Source organism: Hemicordylus capensis, chromosome 2 (assembly GCF_027244095.1).
Source record: "Hemicordylus capensis ecotype Gifberg chromosome 2, rHemCap1.1.pri, whole genome shotgun sequence".
In the NCBI taxonomy this organism is placed as follows: domain Eukaryota; kingdom Metazoa; phylum Chordata; class Lepidosauria; order Squamata; family Cordylidae; genus Hemicordylus; species Hemicordylus capensis.
Window position 1 is genome coordinate 273,519,986 of NC_069658.1, and position 27,368 is coordinate 273,547,353.

General features: G+C 43.1%; 1 long non-coding RNA gene across 1 annotated transcript in view; it reads left to right on the forward strand.

Moving 5' to 3' along the window:
- Positions 1–13,015, forward strand: part of LOC128347173 (uncharacterized) — a 50,708-nt gene extending 37,693 nt beyond the window's left edge. Inside the window, exon 3 of the long non-coding RNA XR_008317417.1 lies at positions 12,824–13,015. This is a non-coding gene — a long non-coding RNA (uncharacterized LOC128347173). The remainder of the gene's footprint in view (positions 1–12,823) is intronic.
- Positions 13,016–27,368: the final 14,353 nt, after the last annotated feature.

The following is a 27,368-nucleotide window of genomic DNA, read 5'->3' on the forward strand; positions in this document are numbered from 1 at the left end:
AACCAATTTGAATGTAGAGCCGAAAGACATCTCAAAGATTTCTGTTTGTCTGCAGAACAGCTGCTGAGCCTTATAAATGAATCTAATTAAATGTATTCCTTGCCACAAACACTCTGACTTCTATTTCTGTGATGTTGGAATGTTTTCCCAAAACGTATCCTGGAGCGTACAGCTTTCATCCACCACCATATTCCTAAATGTGAGATTGGATCTCCAAGCATAACCAAGTCAATACTATTGATTGATGCCTCCACATTGGTAGAGTGAATCATGAATTAATGATGCCTGAATCTAGTTTGCCAGACGAAAGAAGCTCCGTTCCAAACCTCTTGGGTTTTTTTGGTACAAAGCTAACACCACATCCTTTGTACAATGTATAGGTGTGTGTATATGCTATTGCCTGAAGCCTCAATGCTGAGGTGAGGGAACTGGAGTGCTTGCTGTCAAAAGAAAACATAGATGTAACAGGCATATCAGAACCCTGGTGGAACGGAGAGAATCAGAGGTTACTTCAGAGTAGAGATCTATAGTCAGAGGAGGGCACACTGGGGGTGGTGTTCATTTCAAAGAGGAGATGGAATCCAATAAGCTAGGAAATATAAGAACAAACTTGTCCACAGAATCGCAGTTGTGGGGGAAGGGGAAATACTTTTTGGTCCAGACAGTATAGTACTCAATATACTGGCCAACAGCCTCAACATGTGGAGGTGCTGTGTACAGAGCACCTCCATAGCATTTAGTAGTCTAGAGTCCCATGGGGGGGGGGATATTTTGCCAATCTCTCTTTCTCCCAGAAGGGCTGCTATTTATTTTTTATTTATTGGTTGGTTAGTTGATTTGATATTTTACTGAAGGAGGATAGAGATGTTGCAGAGAAGTGAAGCGAATTCCTTTCATTGGTCTTTGCTGCAGAAAATCTGGACAAGATGCACACTGTTAAAGCACTTTTTGAGGAGAGGGTATCTGAAGAACTATGGAGGAAGCAAGAGATTAAGTTCCATGGCAAACTGAAAAATTGTCCACTAATAACTCATTGGGTCTAGATGCCAGACACCAATGAGTTCTTAAGAAACTGAAATGTGAAATTGTTGAACTTCTAACAAAAATATGCAATATCACTAAAAATTGACTCCAATTGAAGATTGAAAGGTAGCTGAGAGTATTGGAAGGTTGCCAGTGTAACACCAAAAATAGAAATAAAGAAATCAAGGGGATCCAGGCCTAATTTCTTTCCCATGCGAACTGATAAAAAGCATTATAATGCGTGTGTGTGTGTGAGAGAGAGAGGGGGGGGGATATGAGAGAGAGAGAGAGAGAGACTTATTGAGGAATCAGAATGGCTTCTGCAAAGGAAAGCCCCAATTCACTAATTATTTAGAATTGTTTGAGAATGTCATATACCGTATTTTACGGACTATAAGACGCTACGGACTATAAGACGCACCTTAATTTTAATCCAATTTTTCAGAGTTTTAACATATTAAACTGTTAAAACATATAAGGCGCACCTGAATTTTGGCGGATATTTTTTGAGGGAAAAAGTGAGTCTTATAGTCCATAAAATACGGTAGCTAATTCTGAGTTGTCAGACATTATATACTTGGACTTACAAAAAACTTTTGATAAAATCCCTCACCAAAGGCTCTTGAGTTAAAACATAGCAGTCATGGGATAAGAGTCTTCATGGATTAGCAACTGGTTAAAGAATAGGAAGTAAAGAATAGCAGTAAACTGGGAGGAAGAAGCAGTGAAGTCCTCCAAGGATCTATACTAGAAGGACTTTTTATTTGTTCATAAATTATCTGGAGTCGGGACACCACATTATTCAGAACAGAAAATACCTGGATAGAACTCTCTACACTGGATGAATTCTAGTGTGATTCGTTAGATTCAGTGACGGAAATCCTGACTAATGCAGCATTCATGCATCTAAGGAAGCGCATGTTTGGCTGTTGGGGTGTTCCACTGTAAAGCAGTGTGACAACGCACCTGGGTGGGGGGGCGCTCTGATTTTTGCTGATCTCTCCTTTCCTCTGAAGTGCTCTGTGCCACTTGAAAATATATCCCCAAGGGCTGCATAACTCCCAGGAACAAATTTTTGGGTGACACAGAGCTCTTCAGGGGGAAAGGGAGCTCAGTGAAAATGCGCCCCCATGCAAAGTTTCACAGGTGTGTGTGTACACCAGCTACCATTGTCCACAGGCTGAAGTAGCCACTTGGCAAGTTGGTTGTCCTGCCATGTGAGAAGGAGAATCTTTTGTCAGACTTTGACTTGATGGAGAAATTCAGGGAAGCAGGATAAGTGGCTTTCCCCCTCACTGCTTGGTAGGGCAATAAGAACATAAGAGCAGCCCTGCTGGATCAGGCCAAAGATCTCTTTTTTGCATCTCTTATTGTCTCCTTTCATTTCTTTTGCCAGAGTTTATATTCCTTTCTGCTCTGTTCATGTGGGCAGGACTTCCATTTTCTGAAGGAATTCTTCCCTCTTGTAGCTACGTTGACTCTACTTGTTAGCCACACTGGCATGTCCTGAACTTGGTGGTACCGTTCCACTTTCTTGGTATACATTCCAACTGAGCTTCTATTATTGTAGTTTTGAATAAGTTTCATGTTTTCTTGAGTGATATGGCCCTCTTGGTGTTCCCTTTCAGCTTCCTTTTGAGCAGTCCCCTCATTTTTGAGAAGTTTCTTCATCTGAAGTCCAACGCATCTGTGTTGGACTTCCATGGCAGTGTTTCACTCACATATAAGCTGATTTGGATCACACTATGGGTCATGCTAGCCAATGGTTTTACAGTTCTGACATCTCACACCAGGTCCTGGGCACCACTCAAGATTAAGTCCAAGGTCACCTTCTCAAAGACCTTGGACACCTTCTCTCTGGTTGGTTCCATGGCCAAATGTTCTAAGGCACAGTCGCTCAGCATGTCTAGAAATTTGGCGCCTCTGTCAATACCTGCATGTGGATTTGCCCAGTCTATGTGGGGGTAGTTGAAGTCACCTATTAGTACAGTTCCGTCTCTCTTTTATGCTTCTCTGATTTGCTTCTCCAGGTCACTCTCAGTGTTTTGATCTGGAGGGTAGGCACATCCCTAGTAACACATTTCCTTTCAGTCCTCATATTGCCACCCATAATGATTCTGTGGAAGACTCTGTTCCTCTTAGGTTTTCTAGCTTGTTGGATTCTATCCCTACAGTGCTACTCAACCCGCAATCCTCCCTTCCCTGTCCTTTCTGTAGAGTTTGTATCCAGGAATAACAGTGTCCCGCTGGTTCTTACTGTTTCGCCAGATTTCCGCTATGCCCACTATATCTATGTTTTCATTAGCAACCAAGCACTGCAGCTTGCCCATCTTGGTTCAGAGGCTTTGGGCATTGGTATATAAATACCTGGCGTTGGTGTGTGCTATCTCCCTTACCATCATTAGAGCTTTTTGACCAGCTGTCCTGTACTGGGCCTGCCCATATTGGAGCAAGCAAAGAATGTACAAAAGGGATGGGCTCCACTTGAACCAAGATGGAACCAGACTGCTGATGCTTAAAATAAGTTGCCAGAGTGCCTGTGCAGTTCAGTTCCTCACAATTTTCAAGGGCCGCTGGGCTAGACGGGCAGGCCCAGTGGCCGCTCTGCCAGCCACCATCGCCACAGGGTGGGGGAGGCCTGCTCGGCCCACCCCTCAGTTGTGCACATTGGCGGCTAAAATTAAGGTAAACTTTGGCGGATTGGCACTGCGCAGATACGGGGTGATGACAGGAGCCCCCCCGGAGGCCCCCCTGAACCTTGGAGGCCACGGACTGGGGCCCCAAGGTCCAGGGTTAAGAATGCCACTGTGTGCTTCTGACTGCTCTACTCCTGGTTCTACTCTGCCCCCTTCTTGTTTATCTGAAACATTTGCATCCTCACACCTTAAGGGATTTTGCTTGCCAAACCACCCAGTTCCTGTCAGCAATCCCCCAGGCATCATTTTAAAAACTGCTCTATGACCTTTTTTATTTTAAGCACCAGCCGTCTGGTTCCATCTTTGTTCAAGTGGAGCCTGTCCCTTTTGTACATTTTTTGCTTGCTCTAAAATGTATCCCAGTGCCTAACAAATTGAAACCCTCTCTGCCCGGCACTACCGTCTCATCCACGCATTGAGACCCCTCAGCTCTCCCTGCCTCACTGGTCCTCCATGTGGAACAGGTAGCACTTCAGAGAACACTACCCTGGGGTTCCTGGACTTCAGTATGCTACCTAGCAGCCTAATTTTGGCTTCCAGGACCTCCTCACTGCATTTCCCAACATTGTTGATGCCAGCGTGCACCACGACAGCTGACTCTTCCCCAGCACTACTTATCTAGACAGCCAGCATGGCAGGCGGTTAGACTGCACTTGGGCAAATGGCTGTCTTTATTCACTGGCAAAGAAGAGATACTCTAAAGAGGAATCCAAATAAAATCCATTCCACTGGAGTTGACTTCAAAACGGTTGAATGTGTTTGCATGCCAGAGAAGTGCCTTCCCCATGCGCTGCATTCATTTCAGATTGTTGTACACAAATGTAGTCTTAAGGCCAGGGTGCTGAAACATGGCATCCACTCAGAACCTCTTTGTATTCCAGTCACTGAGCCAGGCTCTATATACTGCATTATTTAGTAATAAGAATTCAGCTTAGAATGGCATTTTTAATATATCTCAGCTCCTCAGTTCCTGAGCATTTGTGTTGAGTTTATATGCCTGTAAAACCAAGTATTACCCTTCCAATGCCAGCATAATATCCCAGCTCATGACACTGCACTGATGTGCTATTCTTACACAATAACTGTGATCCACAGAGCTCCAGCTGTACAATCTTGCTTATGTTGCAGTCTGCTAGCTCCCTTTAGATTGCATTTTAATCATAAGAAAGCTTAAATTGCAGTTTGCCTGTTCACTGCAGAGATCTCCTCAAATGTGCACAAAAGCACAACATCTGGCTGCATTCTTACAACCTCAAATAAGCTATTGGGCTTGAGCCTAGGTTCTAGATCTAAAAGCCATCTTTTCAACTGCAAAGTATGCAGTGCCTTCTGTATATCCTCATACATGCATTTGCGCAATCAATACCAGATTCCTGGTGTTTTTATATGCTTGCTTGCTTGTTTATTGATTTGATTTGATTTGATTTATATACTGCCCTTCCAAAAATGGCTCAGGGTGGTTTAAATCAAAGCAAAAACAATTACAATTAATTAACAATTAAAATCAAAACTAAATCAAATGATTAAAATCATTTAAACATTAAAATAATTAACATTGAAATTGTTTAAAACCAACATTAAAAATTTTAAACCATAAATCTAATTAAAAGCCTGGGTGAATAAATGTGTCTTCAGTGCTTTTTAAAAGTTACCATATTTCATCAGGGAGCGCATTCCAAAGTCCAGGGGTAGCAGTGGAGAAGGCCCGTCCCCAAGTAGCCACCAAACAAGTTTTGCAGACGAACCTCTCGTCTGCAAACTGCAGACGAGAACCTCTCGAGATAATCTTAACAGGTGGTGGGGCTCATGGTGAAAAAGACATTCTCTTAAATACCCAGGGTCTGTTTAGGGTTTTATAGGTAATAACCAGCACCTTGGACTACGTACATAGGCAGCCCCACATAGAGTGCATTGCAGTAATCCAGCCTAGAGGTTACAAGCATATGTACCACCATTTGGAGGTCGTTCAGCCGGCATATCAGCCGGAGCTGATGAAAAGCACCTCTGGCCACCACCTCAACCTGGGACACCAGAGAGAGGTTGAGACCCAGAAGCACCCCCGGACTGCGTTCCTGTTCCTTCCGGGGGAGCATGACCCCATGCAGAACTGACAGATCAAAATCTTCTCCCAAGTTCCTACCCCACACAATATGTACCTCCGGATTATCTGGATTCAGTCTCCATTTGTTATCCCTCATCCAGCCCATTACTGCCTTCAGGAAGGCATTTAGGGAGGTTATGCCTTCTCCTGATGTTGTTGACATGAAGAAATAGATTTGGGTGCCATCAGCATACTGATAACATCCTGCACCAAATCTCCTGATGATCTTGTTTTTGTGAATTGTTTTTGGCTGGTCTACACATGCAGCAAAATGAGATGACAGAATGAAGAGGACCCCAAGTAGAATCTCCCACCAGACAGCAGGTTGGGGCTCACATCTTTGAATGCTCCCCCACACTAAAAACTCCCTGCAAATGGAAAATCTGCACAACGTGTTAAGAACTGGACTAAAATCTTTATCCCTTACATGATAAATTTCTGTTGGCAGAGAATATATTTGTATGGGGGAGCATTCATAGTGGTATTTCTGCCCCCCCCCCCCGCCGGCAGTTTTAAGTGGGACAGTCCATTCTACCACCTCAACACTCTCTTGCATTTCTAGACCAAGCCATGTGACAAATGAAGATCCTTTGCCCCCGAGGAAGACATTTGTTTGAAATATGTTGTGCATTCTCCACAAGATAAATTACTGGCTAACATATTGCCCAAGAGAATGTCAGCCCAGTAATGAAGCCTATACGCAAATTTCAAAAGCACAAATGATGTTACACAGAGTAAGCCCATTGGGAATAGTGAACTTACTCTTGTGTGACATGGCACAATCTTGTTGGTCTGATTGTGCCCAGTAATGATGCTTATACACAAATTTCAAAAGCACAAATGATGTTACACAGAGTAAGCCCATTGGGAATAGTGGGCTTACTCTTGTGTGACATGGCACAATCTTGCTGGGCATAATTGACATACTCTTGCGAGGTATGTCAATTACGGTTTTCAGGCACCAGCTTGAGGTCTGCTTCTTTACTCTTCCACAATGAAGTTGGGCAGAATATTTTTCAAAATTGAAGCATTTCCACCCTACATCACTGCAAATAACATGCCAAAGCGAGTCACTATTTATTTAGGGTGTTGGGAATATTTGCATAGTAAAACATTCTGAGGGGGGGAAATCTTATGCAAATGAGAAAATTTGAATGGGAAGATTCTGCAGTTGAAAAATTTCCAGAGAACTCACATTAGTCTTCCAGCACACATTTGCACTTGCCGCTGTGATCCTTCGGGCCCAGTGGAAGCTGGAAGGGACTTCCTCCCACTCACCACAGAGCAAGCATATTTTACTCTCACTGCACCGGCACTGATGGTCAATATGGGGTATGGTCCCAGTACTGTGCCATTAGATTTGACCTTTACTGTCTCTGTGTTATATATTCTAAAATACTGAATGAACTCCTGTGTCTCTAAATCTTATGATGATCATGAGTCCCAGATCTCATTTTTGTTTAAAAAGATGCAGCTGATGAAGCAGGATTTCTTAGATGTTTTGTTTTGTTTTTAATTGAGTTACCAGAACACATGATTGTAGGGAAATTTCAAAATCTGTTTCTTAAAGTAAATTTAAAAACACTTACAATTAACTCATGCATTTAAATACTGTTTCCTGATTTGAGGGGAGACTGTTCTGAACATTTTGAGTCATCAGTAAAATGACTTTGGAATTGCACAATAGTTCTCAAGAATTTAGGGCTGGTGTTTTGCCATAATCAAAATCTGTCAAATGAAACTTCATGGTGCTGATTATATTTTAATGGAGATGCAGGGGGAGGGAAGACAAAAAGGGGGAAAATAGTGAGTAAAGGTAAGTTGCTTCTCTTATCACAACGTTACTGTAACATTGCTCGGACTGGGAGCATAACTCATAATGGTTGGCTTTATTGTCCCCTGCCACCAATTATATCCTCTGTTTTGTTCCGTCTGCTCTCCATTAAGTCTGCTTTACTCCTTAATCAAGCTTCACCTCTACCCCATCTTTATTTTACCTTATTTAAAACACGTACAACTTGCCTATCAATCATAATTTCCAAAGTGGCTTAAAACCTAATTAAAACAGCAATGTACACATAAAGACATCAAAACAAAACATGTAGCATCCAAAATAATTTTTTAAAAAATTAATGGCATCTACAATGACTACAACATATATTTATATATCGCTCTTCAACCAAAGTTCTCAGAGCAGTTCACATTAAAAAAATAATACATAAATAAGATAGCCCATTATGTTCACTCCATGGGGGCATGAGATCTCATGTCCAGTCTGAGATATTCCCCTTTCCCCAAAGGGCTCGCAATCTAAAAATAAACATAAGGCAGATACCAGCAACAGCCACTGGAAGGATGCTGTGCTGGAGTTGGATAGGGCCAGTTGCTTTTCCCCCTGCTAAATATAAGAGAATGACCACTTTAAAAGATGTCTCTTTGCTCTGTTAGCAGAGTGAGGGCATTCTGGCAAGGCATCTCCCTAGGTGCCTGTCAGGTCATTTAAAAACTATTGCAAGGGACTGAAGGAGATGCCACTCTCTGATTGCATTAGAGCACAGGCAGAGAGAAATGCAGAACAGACCCAATTAGAGATCACAAGAGGGGGAAAAACATGAAGGAATGCAAGCCTTCATCCATTTTTATAAGCCCAAGGTTGCGTGAACCTTTTTACCTCTCTCCGGTTATCAAAGTTAAGCAACTTTATGCCAGAATGTGTGGTGTGCCCTCTACCAAAAACCTATTCAGGTGATTGTCTCGGTAATCACTCTTTTAATAAAACTTCCTTTGTCTATAGGAGTATACAGGGAGTCATCTGGCATAATCGAATCAATCACCAATATTCACACCTTATCAGGAGCAAAAACTCCAGGGCAGGAAATTCCTGAAGGGAGACAGTTACCAGTCTCTTCTAGCCTTCAGTTAAAGCCTCAGGGTATGCTTTTGCCTATAAAAACTCCCCTCAAACATGGGATCATGCTTTTTGCTGGGATCTCACTTTTGCTCTTGCATCTGCTACCTCGCTTTGGCTTTTGTCAGTGCCTTTGCCTCCTGCATTTGCCACAGTTGCCATCGGACACTACACCTCATGCTGCCTGGGTGCACCAATGAGTTCACTTTATGCTTGAGCTCCCCGGAGAGGAGGATTCCCACAGCTGGATTCAGGTAGCTATGAAAAATATCTCTTCTCTTTCTCTTCCGCCCTCAAACCTCTATCCTCCTAGTACAGCAACTTGGTAACATGCCTAACCACCTACTTTTTATTTCCTGAACCCCCTTATTTCTCAATAAAATAACTCATTGCTTTCAAAGTCACATCTCCATCCTCTTTATTCCCTTTCCAATGTGTCAACACTGCGGCCACAATCCTGCCAGATTTGGGGTATTTTCTTGCTGTTCAGGGGTCTGCACCCATTTGACATGACACTAATTTTCCCCACTTTAAGCAAAGCATAGAAATGGACATGGCAGTAAACATGTGTCCAGCAGCAGACCCTGGTAACACTATGTGTGAAAGACATCATTGGTTCTCCACCACTGTTCTTCTCATAGAGCTGTATAAATGCAATGTTAGGCAAATGTGGGAGTGTCTTCTGCTGTATATGCCAGTGCAGTCAGAAGGAGGTCCTTAAGGGGCCTTCAAAGCAGGGAGAAACCTTTGCGGTGAAAAAATGTGAAGGAACTTGCGCAGTTGGTGTTCTGAGTGATGAAACTATTTTCAAAGGCATGGGTGAAATATCATATCTGAGCCAGAAAGGCCAAATCCTTCAGGGTTTACACATGGATTGTGATCACTGACCCCGGAATGAAAAATCATAGGGGTGAAGCTCAACTTCTTTAGTTTGGTAAATGTGAAGATTAAATCCATCAGAGCGGCATCTTTTCATTACTCAAGGTCAGATTTCTGAAACGCATCCACAGTTGAGAGTTACGCTTTGGACAGAGTTGAACAAAGCTGAAGACAGAAATGCTTTTTAATATGAGCCAAAATGTTGTGAGGAAAGGGTAACATATTTTGTTATCCAGGTAGAAAGTTTTCTAGCTTTTTTTCAGAAACAGTGGTTTACAAATGACTTCCTAAAATATTAAAATAGCATATTAGATTGAGCTGAGATAAGAGGAAGGTATTGTTGGGAAAGGTTTTGGTGTTATGAAAGTGTTCTGGGTGGTGTACATCCTGAAAAATTGGACCAAACCTTTTGGATCCATTACAATTTTATTGGCAATGTTAGTCCCGGACTAGAGAGAGTAACCTGAATGGACAAATGAGTTTCTACATATGGATCTGCCCCACACCATGTCTGCAGCAGTGTGCGCATAGTGTCTTCCATGCAACTGAGAACCCTGATCGTGCAATTTATTTATTTAGCATATTTGTGTACTGCCCAAAACTCACATCTCTGGGCAATTTACAATAAAACAACAAAGAATAAAAACAAAGTCAAAACATTAAAATTTAAAACAAAGATAGATTCTATACATCTAATAAAAAGCCTGGGTGAATAGATGTGTCTTAACAGCCCTTTAAAAAGTTGTCAGAGATGAGCAGGCTCTTATTTTGACAGGGAGCGGATTCCAAAGCCTTGGGGTGTCAATGGGAAAGGCCTCTCCCTGGATAGTCACCAGATGAGTTGGTGGAAGCTGCAGATGGTCCTCCCCAGATGATCTCAATAGGCAGTGGGGCTCATAACGGAGAAGGCGTTCTGTTAAATACCCTGGGCCTAAGCTGTTTAGGGCTTTGTACTGTAGGTTGCATAGAACCCGCCTATGTTCATAGAACTGTACACATGAAGTTTTACACACCCAGACAAATGCATGGATGTTGGATGCAGCCAATAGGTATACCAACTTTTGGAGTGAGTGGGGTGGGCGTAACACCATGGTCTTATTTATTTATTTTTATTTTACATATTTTTATACCGCCCAAAACTTACGTCTCTGGGCGATTTACAACAAGATAAAAACAACATTAAAACATTAGTTAAAAACAAAAACAAGTAATTTAAAACAGGACATGGAACTGTCTTGTTCCATAAATTGTGACTAGGATCATTTGAAAATGACTAGAGCAAGCTTGCCCTCTCTGCACCCACCAGCACATTCATGTTCTTGCTTGAGGTTTGCTTTCTACAATAAGAATTGCTATCATGTTATCTACATTAACACTGCTCTGAGCAGTCCTAAGTTCTCATACATTTGCATAAGAGTAGTCTTGTACAGCAGAGTTGTGCAGATTTCAGGCTTGATGAATCTGCTTTGCTTTGTACACAAACCTCGTGGTCCAGTGCAAAACAGTGCCTCAGAGAGGTGCACATACAGTACACTGAACTATTGGGAGCCAGAATCCCTTGGGGGACCAATCACAGATCATCCATAGATGTCCCAGTAGATCCTGATCTACTTCTGTACAGCCTTGTTGGTCCAGCATCCAGAGGCCCTCATAAACACATGAGATTTTGCACTTGTCTGGAAATGTGTGACACGTTCCTTGTCTGAATGGGGCTAGAATCCATGTCCTGTAGGTCCGTAGTCTCTCAGCCATGTTATTTATTTCATTTCAAGCATGTGTGTGCTGCCTTCCTATTAAAAGGATCAAGGCAGCTCACAGCATCAAACAATATTAGGAAGCTGTCAATACACAGTTGTAATCACCCGACCCTCCTGGTGGCTTGATAGTTCTTTAGTCCTGTCACTTTTTCAGCTGCAGTATCTCTATAAGTTTTCTACCTCTGGGCAGCTTTCTGTCCTGAGCATCCTGGATATCACCAAGTTGCATTTGCTCCAGCACTCTCTCTGTATCCCACATATATTTCTTTCCTGGTGTCCTACTCCCTTTCCCCACATTTTTGGTTCTCTCTCGTTCCCCTTCAGCATAGCTCACAAATTGTTCTTAAGAATGAAGCCTGTATTGGTAGAAAGTATCCGGCCCAAACATGCTTCCATGGCCATTTGTAGCACTCTATGAATCGTGCCACTGCCTGTTCAGAGGTGTCCAGGGAGACATTTAATTGTATAAAAAGCCTTGTGGGCGTGCAGTGAAAAAGTGTGCTTTCTTATGAGTGTTTTTAAGTGCTGCAGCTGTTCAGGTTGCTATGGTGATGACAAATCTGATTATAACCCTGATTAACCACTTCAGTGCATTCCAAATATCCCTCCTTGGGGTGCTCATCTGCACCCAAAAAGAGATGCCATTCCTCCTGTCCCCTATTCGTGATGAAGCTGTGTTTTGTTTTGTTTTTAGTTTTTTAGTCCTGAGTGTTTAGCTTTTTACTAATAATTTTTCATTTGAAACTTTTATAATTTGTAATTTTAAATGTGGCTTTAGTCTAATCTTTTGGCTTGTTTAATTTTATCAATCTTTTACTTTACATTGTATCTATTTTATTAATGTTGTGAGCCACCCCAAGCAGTAGTGTACTTACTGGAAGGGCTGGGTAGAAATGTTTTAAAGAATAAATAATGAAGTGAAGATCAGAATGTATTCTTTCTGAAGGATGTTTTCTCATCACTGTAATAAACATGTTCTGACTCCAGTAACCTCAGGGTGTCCTTATTTGTCTAGGGACTGGATAGCCTTTACAGGTCAGTTTCTTCAAGAGAAGCACTGAAGACTGATGATATTGCTTTTGTTATGTTGTTGGTCTATGTGTCATTTGTCAAGCTTTTAATTTGTCAGTCCTCTGCCAACTGAGCAAAGAGGCACCTTCTTGAAGTGGTGATTCTCTTTTGCAGGGGGAGAGCAACTGGCCCTATCCATCCCCAGCACAGCATCCCTCCAGTGGCTGTTGCTGGTGTCTATCTTATGTTTCTTTTTCAGAATCTGAGCCCTTGGGGGACAGGGAGCCATTTTACTTATTTATATCTATGTAAACCGTTGTGGGGACTTCTGATGAAAAGGGTTATATAAATATTCATTGTATTCATCGTATAAGGCTTTTAGGCTATTAACACACAGTAAAGAATGCATGTTGTCTTTGTGATGCACTGTTGTGTCACACATGTACAGGTTGAGAAGGCATTGCACAAGCACAGAAGCAAGCACACAGTCCTGGGTTGATGGCAGTGTTGGCACTCTGGAATTCCCCAGACCAGATTCTTCTGGACAATCTCCTAGCAACTCAACTAGTCGGAATACAAAATTCAACTTGAATGTTGAAGACTGCCGGAAGGAGCCCGAGAATGTGGCGGTGCTCTGCCTCTGAACCTGGAGAGTTAACAATGATTGTTATTAACAATTACCTTGGCTAATAGTCCTCTTCTCAGTACATTTGTCTACTCCTCTGATTAAGCCATCTAAGCCTAGGGCTATCACACATCTTGTAGCAGTAATTCTATAACTTAATTGTGTGGAAAAAGTACTTTCTTTTGCCTGTTCTGTATGTAATTGCTCTTTAGGTGTCTCCCACATACATTTTAGATGCAGGTCAATTTGGTTTTGCAGGCCACACCCAGGCAAATGAGTTTGACTTACTTTCCACAATGGCTGATCTGACCAAGTTATACTCCCAGGGAGGGCATGAGAATCATAGCTCATCACAGCAATAGAGTTTTCCTAGAGAAATGCTTGATTGGTGTCTTATTTGTGCTATTTATTTTTATGAACATCCTGCATGATTGATCTGTGCTATTCCCTGCAGGCCTAACGGACATACAGACACTAGACCCAAACAGTATTGAGGGGGCTTGTATGTTTGCGGGGAGGGGGAGGGGGCGATTATGACTCCAGTGTTGATTCTGGAAATAATAACTATACCTTTAAAAAAAAATGCATGTAAAGTGTGACTTTGAGATGAGAGCTGGTCTTGTGGTAGCAAGCATGAATTGTCCCCTTAGCTAAGCAGAGTCTGCCCAGGTTGCATATGAATGGGAGACTTGATGTGTGAGCATTGTAAGAGATTCCCCTTAGGGGATGGAGCCACTCTGGGAAAAGTATCTAGGTTCCAAGTTCCCTCCCTGGCTTCTCCAAGATAGGGCTGAGAGCGATTCCTGCCTGCAACCTTGGAGAAGCCGCTGCCAGTCTGTGTAGACAATACTGAGCTAGGTGGACCCATGGTCTGACTCAGTATATGGCAGCTTCATATGTTCCTATGTTGTTGCTCCTCTATGATTACAGCATGTAAAACATTTTATACAGAAGTAGCATAAGAAAATTAGCCGAGAACACATTTATTTTGGTGCCTGGCAAAGCCAGCCACTTGAGAGCAGCTGCCTTGCTCTATCTAACAGATTTTTCATCTTTATGAAATAAAAGGATAGAAAGGCGACCTGGTTGACACATGGTTGATCTATTTTTAGACTTGGCATTTGCTTAAGTGGGTTTTTTTTACCGACTTGTGCTTGATGCTTGCACCATTTCCACAGATGAATATATTTTCTCACATTAATCAGTGACGGGTTTTATTTTAAAATCCAGAACTGCTGTACATCTTTTCTACCAGACCTGCTTTGGAGCTGCACACATCACAGACAGTTTTCCCATTGGACTGTGCATATCTTATCAGTGGAATGTATATTTTTCCTACAAAATGTATATTTTGGATGAAGCTTTAGAACAGGGTTTTTAGCTTTAGATTTCAGAAAGAATATAGCTGCTTGGACAGGGTCAGGGCATATGGAGTCAGGGCAGAGCTCTAACAAGTTAACAGTGATGCCTGGAAGAATCTGGTAGATTGGGACAAAGCCAGGGCAACATTTAATCCATAGGGCAAAATTTGGATTGCTCTGGCTTTTCAGTTACTTGGCAGAACACAAGTCCTGTTCTCACCTTTGGCTTCATTCATTGATTCCTTTCATGTGGAAAGGAAGCAGGATTGTACTCTGGGTCTCGTCTTGACCTCCTGCTCTGTGTGTTTGTTGGCTGAGGTCCTGATCGCCTTGCATCCAATGGAAGATGAGAATGGGGCTTTGTGATATACAACTGTATGTACATAGGGCTTCATGCAATCAGGAACCCATCCACTGAATTCATAAATGTCAGGATGGATCCAGGAGATGCAATTCTCCTGCCCTTCCATGCTTTTAGCCAATTCATGAAATTTAGCCAAAGTGAAATGGGACTAAAGTTTTTTACTGATTGGACCTCTAAATGCTGGTCCAAGAATTAATGCTAGACATAGATTCCTCCCAAGCAGCAGTGGGAGCAACACCGTTGCAAGAAGTTTCAGTAGCAGGGGCGTAACTAGGGTGGGGCAGGCAGGGCACTTGCCCTGGGTGCCAATGCAGGGGGGCGCAAAGAGCCTGCCATGCCCCGCCCCCACCCCAACTGTGGAGAGGAACCCCACCGCCCCCTCCCAGCAAACACTTGTACTAAAATAACTGCACTGGCTACCAATATGTTTCTGGGGAAAATACAAAGTGCTGGTTATCCTCTATAATAAAGAGCCACGGTGTAATCCCGTGTCTCCCTGCCCGTGTCTTTCTTGGCCGTTCATCCGCAGAGACACGGCGGCCATGTTGGGGCCGGGAGGAGGAGAAGCGGTGGGCCGAGGAGAAGCGGCCACCGCCAACACAGGGAGGAGAGTGCGGGCGAGGCGGCGGCGGGGCAACTGGCCCCAATGGTGGCTGCCGCCGCGGCAGGAGTGCGGGCGCGGCGGCGGGGTGACTGGTCGCGATGGCGGCGGCCGCCACGGCGGGAGTGTAGGCGATGCGGCCGCGGCGGGGTGACTGGCCCCGATGGCGGCGGCCGCCACGCCAGGGAGACTGGGCCCGCTGGCGGTGGGGGCCGCAGCGGAAGGACTGGGCCTGGTGGCAGGGGGCAGGGGCGGTCTACTAGCGCCCGTTAATCTAATAGTCACCTATAAAGCCCTAAACAGCATAGGTCCAGGGTATTTAAGAGAACGCCTTTGTCATTATGAACCCTGCCACATATTGAGATCTTCTGGGGAGGTCCAACTGCAGCTGCAACCAGCTCATTTAGTGGCTACCCAGGGATGGGCCTTCTCCATTGCTGCCCTGAGGCTTTGGAATGTGCTTTTTGGAATGAGCTCCCTGAAATAAGAGTCTCCCCTCTCTGATAACTTTTAAAAAGACAGTTAAGGCACACTTGTTCACCCAGCTTTTTAATTAGACTTATAGATTTTAATGTTGTTTTAAATTTGTAAATTGTTTTAATGTTTTAATGTTTTTAATTTTGTTTTACTATTTTATTGCAAACCACCCAGAGACATGTGTTTTCGATTGGTATATACATATGTTAAATAAATAATTGAATTGCTCATGTTAATAGTTTATTCATGTGAGTACCTGAGGACAAAACTCTGATCCCAGATTAGCCTCTGTGAAAAGGGTCTTTTGGTTTTGTAATCCCACCATTCAGTGAAGCTAATTGTATATCTTCTGTAGTTCCCCCCTCTGATGTTACTGTTCAGACAAGTAGACAACTTGCATGACTAATTCATACACAACCAGTGCAGGTAATTTATGAACCCATCCTAAGATCCTATCTAAGTAAGATCCATAATTTCCAAAGATGACAAATGCTTTTATCATAATATCTACATTGGAAAAGATAATTTGTGAAGATACACTGAGTTGTGGAAGAAGTAAAGCACTTTAGGTTTTGTTAGGTATCATGTTTACCCTTTGGTTACTACCACTGGCTGTCACACAGTGTCACTGTTAATTGCTTTAATGTAAACCATGCAAATGTCTGTATTCTTTGCCACATACCCTCCTTCCTAATGGCTTCAATTGGCTCCATATATATTTGAACACTTCCTGTACAGCAGATAGCTTCACTTTAATATCTCTCTCATTATGAATCAAACACTGTCTTGCTTGCCAAGAAAGTGAGATGAGTTCTTTTGGGGGCTCAGTGATTTGAAGGCTAAGAACATTCATCTCTTTTTAGGACACATGGAAAGAATATAACAGGGATGAAAATGGGGTCAGAGAGATGGGACAAAAATTCTGATAAAGAGTCATGAGACCTAATTAGAGGGAGTAGAGATAAGAATAGATGGAGGTGAAAAATCCCACAGGAGCTCACATCCTCCTTGAATCTAATGGAAGAATTTAAAAAATTATACCTAGTTTTGTGTAGCTTAGACCTTTTAACTCCCCCCAACACTGCCAAAATTAAAGAGAAAATACTGTGAGGTAGTTGAAGCAGTGATGTGAAATTCATCAGGAAAAACAATACTTAAAAAAAAAAAAAAGCAAATGCCACTTCAAAAACAAAAAAAATAAGTGAAAGTTGATGCCTGAGTCTCAATATTGTGCTTCATTATGCCAAAAATGAAGCATATACATTCAGACATAATGACAGCTGCATTAATGTGATGTCACAACTCATGACTTTATCATAGATTTAATATTCTAAGCAGCTAGGAATGCCAGCCATTTCCTGGCAAAAGGCTCTGAGACCTTTCAGATAATTTGCACCAGCAAGATGATGATTGAAAGCCCTTGGTAGCTTAGTGAAAGGATGCCCATGGACTTCAGAATGTAGACATCTTAAAGGATTCTTCAGAATAGCTGGCTGTGTGGTCTAGTCCTTACAAAGCTGTTACACGACAAGCTGTGAAATCAGAGAAGCTTAGCCAATGGCAGCTTCACTTACGAACGTAACAAAGACCTATGAATAACAAAATGTCTTGTGACAATTACACCGGTTGCAGTGTTTTTCCTGGTGCAATTCAAGGTGCTGGTTTTGACATTTAAAGCCCTTAACGGCTTAGGACCAAGATCCATGAAGGACCACCTACTCCCACATAACTCTGCCTAGCCGATGAGATCAGGCAGAGAGGCTCTCCTCTGCCACCTTCTGAATCACGACTGTCAGTGACACATGGGTGAGGCTTGCCAGTGGTGGCCTCAGCTCTCTGGAACTCCCTGCTCCTTGATCTTAGGCTTCCCCTCCCTATCTAATTTTAAATGAACATTGAAGACTTTTCTATTTTTTTATTTCTTTGTGATTGCCTTGTTTTAATGATAGTCTTATCCTGCCGTTCTATGATTTTAGAGACTGGTTTTTACTCCGGTTTAAAAAATTAATTTAGTTATACGCCACCATGAATTCATTTATGAAGAATGGTGGTATATAAATAAATACATACATAAACTTAAAGACAGATCTATTGTGGTATAAGCTTTTGTGGACTTTGTCAGATGCATGAAGTGTTATCCTCAGTCTGTGGATGTATGCAGATAGTTAAGGCCGCAGAGAAAAAGACAATTATAGATAGTGAGACCAAAATTGTCATTAAATGTAAGGGATTGTAGTGCATCTGTGTCCTTACTAATGGCAGTGACTCTGGGCTTCTAATATTATAGGCAGAAATTCAACAGGATGCTAGGCAGGCATTTGTTAGGGATGCTATAGCTGTTTCCTGCACTGAACAGAGGATTGAACTGGAAGACCTCCAAGGTTCCTTCCAACTTTAAAATTCTAATACGCTAGAAGGCTGTTCTCATGAGCAGCCTAACCCAGGCTAGGGCAGCTCAGCCTGGGCTAGGCTGTTCATATGCAGTGCCAAGCAGAGGGACACTAACCCCTGAACCCTGGGGACCTGGTCCAATCCTCCAAGGTTTGGGGGAGCCTCCAAATGGCCAGGACCGAGAGCCTCCGGCAGCTGAGTCACCTCACCCTGCCCTGCCAAAGCTCTGTGGGTTTTTTTTCTTTCAAAACTCTTACCGCGGCCAAGAGGTGGCTGTGGAGGGGAGCGGAGCACTCCTTCTCCCTACTCCCCCCCCCACCGGTGGCGGTGGGGTGTGAGGAGGATTGAGGCTGAGCCCATCCGTTCGGACCAGTATCCTGAAGCAACTGCAAGGCTGATGTCACGGGCTTGCAACGATCTCTAAACTGCGCAGGCAAGCCTCGCAGTTGCTTCAAGACGCTGGTCCCAATGGATGGGCTCAGCGTCGTTCCTCCTCACACCCCACCGCCACTGGGGGGGGGGGATGAGAAGGACTGTTCCTCTCCCCTCCTCATCCATCCCTCATCCACGGTAAGAATTTTGGAACAAAAAAACCTGCAGCTTTGGTGGGGTGGTTCCCCCAAAGGAAGTTTCAGGGGGCCTCGCAGCTGGGTGGTCCGGGTGCCAAAGTCACCTTGGTACACCCCTGGTGCCAGGATCTGCATGGATCCCGGCACTGCCTGAACAACTGACCCAGCTTTTTACCAAGGTTAAAGGTGTGAGCATGCCCTTAACCCCTGCACTGAGGTTGTGTGGGTGCTCAGGCTGCTTGCAGCTCAAGCACACACAGAGATGGGTGCCTAGTGCGCCCATCTCATGGGGGTATCCCCAATGCACTGCACCCGGCACGCAGTGCATTGTGGGATACATGGAGGCCAGGATGTATCATCCCGGCCTCCGGAGATCTGCGCTGCATTTATCAGTGTGGATTGTCTGGGAGCGCAGTCTGTGCTCCCAGCAGCTTTACCTGGATCATCTGAGGTGAAGGTAAGTTATGTGCAGTCTTCCACCTGCTCACCCTCCCTTCCTACCAATCATGTGAATGGCTTTTAGGAGTAGCTTTTCTCAGCAGGAGAGATTAGTAGAATATTCAAATGAATAGGCACTGCCACACACCAGCTCTCCCCCCACCCACACACACACCTTTTAAGATTGCTGCAGTGCAAAATACTTTGAAATATTTCCCTGTATTGGAAAGATATTCAGGAATCTGGATCCTTTGCCAATAAGGAAGTCAATTACCCTTGAGGCATTCCCTTAAAAACTGTTCCAGCTTCTCTGCTAGCTAGTGGTCAAACAATGAACGTCTGTACTGGGATAGCAAGATGCTCTGAACGTTCTTCACCATTTTGAGCTTTCTGTTCTTGAATACAAATCTTGCTGGGCAGCATGGCTTGCTTCATAGAAGTTCCTTCATCATATCTGGGAGAGAGTACGGATAACTAGACTTTTTTCACAGTTAACCAACTGAATATGTCACATGTGTAATCTGTGGGGTTTTTTTAAAGATGGACCCAAGTCACTCGTGTGAGAAATGGTTGCTATGGGCAACAGGCTTTGTAATGCAACTTTTAATACCACCCCCACCACGTGCCAATCCTGATTCATATTCTCTCTCTCTCTCACACACAGGAAACTCTTCCTTGGATAAGCTGGTTGCCATTGAGTCCTGTACATTCCAACTCACTGATTGAGAACTTGGGCAAAGCTGGTTCCTACTTAAAATGCCCTCTCGTCCTTGGTCTGTTCTACTTATTTTGTCACTTTTCCCAGAACCTTTCCTGGCCTCCCCTTCTATTAAGTTGTTTTTCCCCCCAGCTTGTTGCTAAACCAGCAAACCACATTAATGTATTATGATTATAATTGTACTGCTTAAGTACTTTGGTTTGGCCAAAACCCTCACAGTTTTAGAAAATTTCCCTCACTATTTTGGAAGTGTCTAAAATGCCCTGCTTACTTCCACATTTGATACTCTGTTCTCTTCCAATGTGAGTGTTTTCTGCAAGCACTGCCAGACATACTGCAGCTCTTGTGCCATCTGAATGCATACTTAACACTTTTCCAAGCAGTGAGAAGTTTCAAGGATAGCACTGTTCAGGTTTGGCTTCCTTTGGATGATATCTGCTTTATTTACGAATTTACAAGTAGAACATAAGTAGCAGCAGCTTGCACTCCTATACAGTCCATGAACCAAGGCCTCAAATGTTCTCTATTGATACTACTAAGGGGGACGAAGACTTATTATGATTTCTGGCAAGGCCTAAGACCCAGAGATGGGAAAACATGAGGTAGCCTTGCAAATCTCTCAGCCTTCTTGAAACTAGCGTTTTCAACTATACTCCTGAATATGCCAATAGCAAGAATTCTACAATTTTGCTAGGGGTCGATATCAGTCTTCTAAAAGATCTTCATTGTCAAAGTCAAGGCATTCAAGCGGAGACATAATAAAGCACGTGTACTTGCACCTTGAACAAACAGCATTCAGTTAGTTATCTCCACTAGTTTGGCTTTGACAGCTTCGGTAGTCCACTTCATCTTAATAATGCTGTTTACAAGCATTCACTTTTAATGAAACATTACTTGAAAGTTGTATTTTTGTGCCCTATTTCCAAATAATCTCAAGCCTCATTATGGTTTTTGGCAAACTCTGGGTCTCTAGAGAGGGAAAAGAGGTGATAGCTTTGCATATCTCTTGGCCTTCTTGAAGCTATCGCCTATTTTCCCTCTCTAGGGACAGAGAGCTTGCCAAAAATCATAATGAGCCTTTCTCCCCCTGAGTGGAAATGAGGCATGAAAAGACAACTTTCAATTAATGTTTCATTAAAAGCGAGTGTTGCAAGATTAAGATGAAGTGGAGTAAAGAAGCCAAGCCAGTGAAGGTAACTGACTGTTGTTTGTTACAATAGCAAGTGCAGGCACTCAGCTCTCTTAGGGCCTAATTTGAATGCCCTTAGCCATTGCTGGGCATGGGGGTGGGGGTGGGGACAACAACATTATAGGGGACTGATATAGAGCCACACAGTACAATTGTAGAATGCTTGCTAGTGGCAAATTCACGCGTATGATTGACAATGTAGTGATATCTCTTGACCTTCTCAAAGTTATGAAAAGCAATCATCACATTTTCAACCATACCTCTGAATTTGCCAGTAGCAAGAATTCTACAAGTGTACCAAGGGGCTCTATATCAGTCTATATCCGTCTATAAGATGTTCTATAACATCTTGTACTGCTTGAGTCAGGACATCGAAATTAAAGCCTGTACTTGCTAATGAAACAAACACCATTCAAACACCTTAACTGGTTTGGAAGTGGCTTCTTTAATCAATTTCATCTTAATTTGCAAGCACTTGCTTACATAAGTTGCAAGTTGTGTGTTTTGAATGCTCCATTTCTACTATAATCTCACATTTGGTTGCTTTTTTGTGAATAGAAATGGGATTAGAAAAAAGCGGTTTCTGGGAATTTAAATCACAGTAGGTAGAAGGGATGAACAACGAGGGACCCAGCCATCTACCTGCTGTGGGTCCAACACCAGGCTTCTGTGTAATCTGTGCGTCAGGAAGGATTTTAATCCGCCCCACTCCCAATATACTTGTAGTTCTGGTCAAGTAAAACTTAAGTGCTAAAAAAAAGCACCTTGACATTTACCAAAAGAACAAGTAATTGCACTTTGCAGAAGTAACTCTATTTCTGAAATACTGTACAAACGAGGAAAAAACAGACACACTTGAATGTGTAGTGATGCTTCTTAGAAACCACCAGCAGCAGTCGATTTTTTAGAAGAACTGTTATTATTTTCTCATCCTTCAGCCTTATTTTCACAGTCAGAAAGTCTGCACACATTGGTGCATTTGAGGCCACGTGTCCAGATAGCACCTTTGAGTAGTTTGCAGCTCTTGGGACAGTCACAGGCCAATAAATTCAGCACAGCCTTGAGGTGTGGGCTGTCCTTCCACCCAATCTATGGCTGCCAGTGCTTCCCCATCCTGTTTCTCCCGCACGTCCAGCCTCTCCCAGTTGGGCCCATGTATATTTTTCCAGGCACCACCAATATATCTCAGCCAGGTAGTTGGCCCACTGGGCATATTTATTTAACCAGTCTCTGTATGGAGGCAGTTGGTGAGAATTGGTCTCACCTTTGTTTGTCCAGAATAAGTAATACCATAGGTTATTGACTGCTGCTCTAGCAAGTCTTGGCTGCATAGACAAAGCATATTAGACATATAGACAAAACTCTAGTTCCTCTTCCAACTGAGATAAATCTTTCTGTGCCTCTCTGGTGGCAATTAGAATGTCAAGGGTATTTCTTTTCCCTTTCGCTACTAATAGTGTATGCATGCATACTCATGAAAGTGCTACAAACACTTGTGCCAACAGCAGCAACTATTTTCTCAGTGTCAAGGACACTTTTGCATGTTTAGTGCCACATCTGGAACAATGGGATCCTGATTCACACATGCAATGCCAAGTGCAAGGCTCCTCGGGAATGGGCCTTCTCTGTTGCAGACCCTGGACTTTGGAATGCGCTCCCTGTTAGAATAAGAGCCTCCCCATCTCTGGCAACTTTTTAAAAAGGCACTGAAGACACATTTATTCACCCAGGCTTTTAATTAGATATACAGTTTTAAATAATTTTAATTCTGGGTTTTAAATGTTTTCATTCTTTTAAACGATTTGAATTGTTAATTGATTTAATGTTTTAAATGATTTGAATTGTACACTGCCCAGAGATGTGAGTTTGGGGCGGTATAGAAATATTTTAAATAAATAAAATGTGTATAAAATAAAATGTGTATAAAATATATATACACATGTGCATTCTAACTGCATGGTTGTCCATCTTGCCTTCCAGTAACTGATCCTTCTGCAATTATTCCTTTATCAATTAAAAAGGTCATGAAGGTCAGCATCCTGAAATCATTGTCTAGGAACTGACAAGGCATTGCAGATGGTGTGAAATGAGCCCAAAGGATGATGCTGGCACACCTTTCTTTGATGTTGGCTTACAGACTGTATTGGCAAGCAGAGTTTGATTTTAATTGCAGCTATGGTCTGCATTTGTAGTATGTCCCTGAATTCAAACTGGTTCAACGTTTTCAGACATTGTCAACTCATGGTTTTGTGGAAAAGTCTTGCATTTATCCTGATCTTTTACCTGATATGCAAGAGCACTTCTTATAACATCAGCAGAGATATTGTGATGACAACAAACTGCTCCAAACTGTGTGAAAAATTGCTATTGGAGCAGAAACCTACCTTGGATAGAGTTATAAAGATAGCCAGGAGGGTGGAAAATGCTCTTCACTGTGCCAAGTCGCTCTCTTTGGTATCCCAAACCCAACCTTCTGAAATTTAGGCAGTTCAGTCTAAATCCTTCCAAACCCAATCTTCTCATACAGCACTGCCCCGGGAAGTGGCAGCACAAGAAAAGAGGGGCTACCAATGCTACCGATGTGAGGGACTCTGTCCACAAAGCCAGTTTTGCTCACTGTCCCGCATGGAAGGTCACTTGCAACAGATACAAAAAAGGGGGAAACTCTGCTAAGGTCTTCAAGTCTGCTGTCTACTCCATTACTGATTTGCCATATGATTTGCCATATGATAAGGATGAGGCAGCTGAACTGATTCCTAACAGCATTTTAAGTATGACAGAGTCAGAGCCTGCTTCTGCTCATTGTCAAGTTAAACTTAATGGCCATGAATTGTTGATGCTGGCTGATTCTGGTTCTGGTTCTCCATACACTATCATTTCCCATCTACTTTACAAAAAACTCCTTACTACATCAGAACTGCACCTGCAGCCTTCAGACATCCACCCATGGAGATAGGGAGGTTCCCCTATTGCCATAAATGGATACTTCACTGCTGTCCTGGAAAACAAAGGACGGACTGCAGTAAAGGGAAGGTGCATGTATCTCAAAAAGGAGTCTCAATATTAGGCTGGAAACATCAAAAAGATCTACAGATAATGTTAGACCCAAATAGCATGGAACACGTATTATCGATGATGGAGCATCCATATGCTGATATGATTGCTGATTTCTTGAATGCTTTCGCTGATACTCCTGGGCCATTTCAAACATAAAATTCAGAAGAAGGCAAATGCAATACCTGTACAACACAAAGTGAGGAACGTACCCATAGCATTGCTCCAATCACTTAGAGAGGAGCTCTTAAGACTATAGTGTGGTGACATCATAGTGCCCGTTGATTCATCATAATGGGTCTCTCCCATTGTTCTTGTGTGGAAATCCAAGAGTACACTTCAAATGTACGTAGATTTAAGAGATGTGAACTCCAGCATGGTAGTGGATTGTCATCTGTTACTCAATATAAATGAAATGCTGCGTACTCTGAAAGAGGTCTCAGTGTTTGCGACTCTGGACTTGTCTTCAGCCTATCAACAAATTCCTTTTCTCAAGAGTTCTTGCAAATACACAGCCTTCATTACCCCAGAGGGTTTTTTTTCAATACAAAACACAGCCGTTTGGATTAGCCTCTGCAGCTTCACTATTTTGATGAATGATGCATGCAATTTTGGGGACTACGGATAGTATTGCTGACTTTCAGATGACATTTTAGTGTATGGCAAAACCACTGGGGAACATGATGCTAATGGAACATGGATCTCCTCCCACAGGACAAGAGAGATCCAGCAAAAGCGTTTTTCTGTGAGGCCATTCAGGTGGCAAAACAGGAACTCTATTTGGCCCGTCATTAGGTTTTAAGAAAGTTTTAAAGTTTTAAAACGTTTTAAAGAAAGCTCTGACAACTTACTATCTCTGCAGAAAAATGTCATTTTTGCACAGACTCAGTGGCGTACTTGGGACACACAATATCTCAGAGTGGCATACATCCCAAAACAGACTTAGTGAAAGGTATTTGGTAAGCACCAGAGCCACACAATAAAGATGCACTTTGATCATTTTTAGGACTCTATTACTCTAAATTTGTCGCAAAAGTTGCTCCATTGCACCTTTTTTTAAAAAAGAAGGTAGCATTTAACTGGGATACATCCTGCAAGGCTAATTTTCAGACTATAAAACGGCCATTGCTGAAAGCCCTGCTCTCACCTATTTTGACACCAAAAGGCACACTATTGTAACCACTGATATTTCTGAATATGGTTTGCGTGGAGTCTCGACCCAGCACCAAGGCGACAGGGAAGTTACAGTTGCCTTTGCTTCAAGAGTGCTTACTGCTTCAGAGCAGTAGTAATTCTGTCATTGAAAAAGAAGCTCTAGCATGTTTCTGGGTAATGAGGCATGGGGCAGAAAATTATCTTTATGGTCAGACCATAAACCCCTATCTCTTTTATTTACTACTCAGGGATCAAATCAACCAACCCCAAAAGACTTATGGATTTTGATTTCCAGGTGGAATATCTTCCAAGTTGCAGATTGTTTATCTTGACTTCCACTTCCAGGCCAAGAGGAGATCCCAGAAGATGAGGATGGAGTAGTGGTAGTTGCGCAGATTGCTTCATCAACTCATGGAATGATCACGTAATTGGAAAGCAGCCTTCAGTCCTGATCAAGAACTTACTGATCTTAAACCATACATAACTAATGGATGGCCACACAAAAACAAGGTAACAGAACAACAATACATGCATGTAGCAAGTGAGCTGTCTCTTCTCAATGAGCTGGTGCTAAGGACTGATCGTTTGGTGGTGCCAACCTCCTTACAAGCAAAAGTGATCAAAATTGCCCACGAAGGTCACCTGGGTATGAACTTGACTAAAAGGCAAATCAGAGACAGTTTTTGGTGGCCAGGTATGGATAAACACATTGAACTTGTAATCCGGCACTGTATGGCTTGTGCTGTTAAAGGTTATGCAGGCTCACTGGAAGAAGCCACTTTCTCAGCCAAACAAATACTTGGAGAATTTCTACCGGGTGCAACTGCAGGAGGATGCAACCCTTTTGAAAAATCATCCCATGCCAAATTCTATTGTCATGGAGGCATCGTTACAAAGGACTAGAGGTCATGGATAGTCAGCACCGAGCAATAAAGAAGGAAGAAAATTGGACTCCTTCGGGAGGAGGCTTTACTCGGCCTCAGCCCGCCACTTAAGAGTAGACAATTATCAGGCTTATAATGCCCGAAATAACCACTCTTTGTGGGAAAAGGTGGGTCCCTTTCTGGACAAGGGACCCACAGGACAAGAAAGATCTGGCAAAAGGAACTCTACTCGGCGCAGCATTCGGTAGAATGTGTGGCTAAGGTAATGGCCACGTCAGTGGCGCACAGATGACACACTTGGTTGCATTCATCGGGAATGCACTATGAGACCCAGGCTAGGGTCAAGGACCTGCCCTTCAAAGACTCTAGCCTCTTCTCTGAATAGACTGATGATACGCTCCAGAAGGTTCAGAAGTTGAGGAGCATAGTGCACTCCATGTCATATGCTTCACTGGCTAGCAAAACACAGAGAACTGCCAAGTGGTCACCTTATCAACCACGGAAGGCCCTTTCCCAGCAACAGTCACCTTCGGAACGGTCCTTTCATGGCAACAAATTCCAAGCAAGATACAAGTTGGGTGGTCAGCCCAGTAAGCTGGCCTTTCAGAAACAGCGCCCGAATATCTCCCAGAAGAAGCAATGACTCGAGTCGCTTCAGGACTCACCTGTTCCCATTCTCAGTGAGCTGGGACAAGGTGACTACAGACCAGTGGGTCCTCACAATTATACGTTTGGGCTATGCCCTGGAGTTTTGCGGGACACAGCCGGTGTCCAGGGTTGTGGTGATTCCTTGCACACCGAAGTTGGATCAAGAGGTCGCTGCTCTCCTGGAAAAGGATGCGATCGAGAAAATCGCCAACTCTTGACAGCCCCGGGTTCTATTCCCAGTACTTTCTTGTACCAAAGCCAGACAGTGGTCAGAGCCCTATACTAGACCTCAGGACCCGGAACAAACATTTGGTCTACAAAAGGTTCTGAATGCTTTTTAGGGATGTGCATGGAACCGTCTGACCCAGTTCGCTTCGAGGCCGGACTGGCCTCAAACGGAACTGGGCCAGTTCGGTCCGGCCCCCCATTGAAACGCACACACACCCCGGTCCAGTCCCGGACCGGATGGTGAATTAAAAAAAAATTGTAAGTAAATGAGAAGTACTTTTAGCTTCTTCG